Source organism: Tupaia chinensis, unplaced genomic scaffold (genome assembly GCF_000334495.1).
Source record: "Tupaia chinensis unplaced genomic scaffold, TupChi_1.0 Scaffold144589_1, whole genome shotgun sequence".
Lineage (NCBI taxonomy): Eukaryota > Metazoa > Chordata > Mammalia > Scandentia > Tupaiidae > Tupaia > Tupaia belangeri.
The window spans coordinates 21,988-25,064 of NW_006204449.1; the positions used below are offsets into that span (position 1 = coordinate 21,988).

Sequence of the window (3,077 nt, forward strand, 5' to 3'; positions counted from 1 at the left end):
AATTTGGGAAACTTCCACATCATTGGCCCTCAACTTTCTCTTGCTCACCCACTAACACTGTTCAGTGGAAAATTATAGGAAGTCTGAAGGGGCTTATCTCTCACACACTAAACCTGGAGTCCTCATAATTAGTATAATATTTTTAGTTACAAAGGGTATTTCCCCACTAGAAAGTGAATACAAGCTGGATGTTATCCTCCTGACCTCCCCTCCCTCTCCTCCCAGAATCACTGCCACCCTCTGCCAACATCCTCCCTAACTACCACCCTCAGCCAACCATTCCCAATCTTTACATCAAGAGTGGCAGTGAGCAGTTCCCGGGTTCTGGTGGCGGTAGCAATGGACGCTTTGGATCGAGTTGTAAAGCCCAAAACAAAAAGGGCCAAGAGATTCCTTAACAAGAGAGAACCGAAACTCAGTGAAAATATTAAAAATACCATGCTGATTAAAGGTGGAAATGCAAATTTAACAGTGACGTAATTACTTAAAGATGTGTATGCATTGAAGAAACCGTATGGTGTTATGTATAAAAAGAAAAATGGTACAAGACCATTTGAGGATCAGACATCACTGGAATTCTTTTCAAAGAAGTCAGATTGTTCTTTATTCATGTTTGGCTGCCATAATAAAAAGCGGCCAAACAATCTGGTAATAGGTAGTATGTATGACTATCATGTGCTGAATATGATTGAATTAGGCATTGAGAAGTTTGTATCTCTAAAAGATATTAAGAATACAAAATGTTCTGAAGGAACAAAACCCATGCTAATATTCTCTGGTAAAGATTTTGATGCAACAGAGGACTACAGAAGACTAAAAAGCCTCCCTATTGATTTCTTCAGGGGCCCCACAATATCAAACATCCACCTGGCTGGATTAGAGTATGTTCTGCACTTCACCGCATGAAAGGGGAAGATTTACCTGCAAAGTTATAAATTGCTATTAAAGAAATCTGGTTGCAGAACACTACAGATTGAGTTGGAAGAGATGGAACCGTCGCTTGACCTGGTTCTCAGGAGGACACACCTGGCATCAGATGACCTCTATAAGTTATCTATGAAAATGCCAAAAGCTCTCAAGCCAAAGAAGAAGAATATCTCTCATGACACTTTTGGTACAACTTATGGAAGGATTCATATGCAGAAGCAAGACCTGAGCAAGCTGCAAACCAGAAAGATGAAGGGTTTGAAGAAACGGCCTGCAGAAAGAGTACCAGAAAACCAGGAGAAAAGATCAAAGAGAATTTTTAAAAATGTATGGAACTTAGCTGACAACTATAGTTTTATTGTTTTCTATTTACTTAAGACAACACCAAGATTTAGTCCAGAGTTTTATAAGATCTTATTGTATATTTTTAAAAAACATAATTTACTATATGTTACTATGAACAGTAATGTCCAGTATTAAGTTTAAGATAAGCCTCTTACTTGAAATATTTAAAAAAAAAGAGTGGCAATAATCCAAAGTAACCATTTTCTGGGAGAGCCCTGACAAGGAGAATGTCTTAGTTGCTTGTGTCCCTCAGGTGAGAAAATCAGGAAATAAAACCAACATGCTTGAAATAGAATTAGAAATTCATTGCTTACAGATCCAAGAGAGGTTAGAGGTGTCGATGGGGCCCACATGAAGGCCAAAAATGACAGAAAGCTCAACCAGCAGGTGGAGACAGAGAGAGAGAGGGAATCTGGGGATGTGCCTTTAAAACTATTGGGCATTATCCACACACTTTTCTACAGAGGTTTGTGTATTGATGGGTTAAAAGAAAACATATGAGGGCCAGCCAGTGGCCTGCTGGTTAAGGCAGTTGGATCCCACATGGCTGACTGAGCAGATAAAGTTCTGGACCCAGCAGCTTGAACAACATGTCAGGTGTGTGTGCATGTGCCCCCAAAATCCCAAAAGAAGGGAGGGATGGAGCAGAAGATATTGTGTCATGACCATGGCTGGCGGGGGGGTGGGGGGTGGGGTTGCTCTCTCATGGTTCCTCTTTCTTTCTGTCTGTTTCTTCAGTGCGTGCATGTGTCCTCTGGCAAATTAAAAAGAAAAGGAAAAGAACATATGAACAGGGAAATGAATTAATCATAATTCTAGTATTCACATTGGCGTTTATTTAACCTCCTTTATGAAAGGAAGAGAGCTAGAAAGAGAGAGAAAGTAAGTCAGATATAGGCATTTTTGACAGATTCTTACTGTGTTGTGATTCTTCTGCCCCACTTTCCCAACCAGGTAGCATCACAGCCATGCACAACCATACCTGGCATGTTCAGCTTGGCCAAGGAACCAAACTTGGATCTCCCAGGTGGCGTCCAGGATCCCAAGTGGTGGCGATATCTGTGTGCCACCATGGCTGGGCCTGACCATTAGATTTTACTATGGTTAGCAGCTGTAGAGTGTTGGGTATGAGATCATTGTGACGAGGAACAATTTGGCTACATTAACATACAGCCACATGGGGAAGGGACGCTTTGAGTAGGCCTAAAGCGACAACTGTGTTTCACACAGCTATGTCAGGTCTGAAATTAGATGGCAAGCCAGCAACTATGTTAAAAAAATTTATGATACCTATTTATTTATGCCTTTATTTACACTTTTTATTATTCTTTTAAGACAGGGTCTCACTGTGTCACCATCGCCCTGTCTCAACCTTCTGAATTGCTGATTTTACAGGCACATGTTCCCATGCCTGGCCTTTAGGCCAAACTTTGTCTCTCATATGGTCCCAGCTTGTGGTTCACAGTGGGTTGGCAGTGTGCTCCACTGCAACCAGACACAGCCAATGCTGAGAGACATTGACCACATATTCCTTCAGAGAGTGTGTAACATATTATACAGAGGGCCAGCCCAATATATATCTCTTTAGTGTTTCAGAGAAATAAGAGCAACCCAATTAAGGGAATACTCAACCAGCACCATTAGAAACATCTTCCATGGGACCAGCAGTTAGTGTAATGGCTATGTCGCTGGACTCCCACGTAGTCGACCGCAGTTCAAGTCCCAGACCCGGTGGCTTTAACTCACGCCGGGCGCGTGTGCGTGCGTACCCAAGATTCTGAGAGGAGAATAGAGGAGAAGGGATT

At 41.9% G+C, this 3,077-nt stretch overlaps 1 pseudogene; it reads left to right on the forward strand.

Annotated features, from left to right (window-relative positions):
• Positions 1-339: 339 nt before the first annotated feature.
• Positions 340-3,077, forward strand: part of LOC102495595 (ribosome production factor 2 homolog pseudogene) — a 32,992-nt pseudogene continuing 30,254 nt past the window's right edge.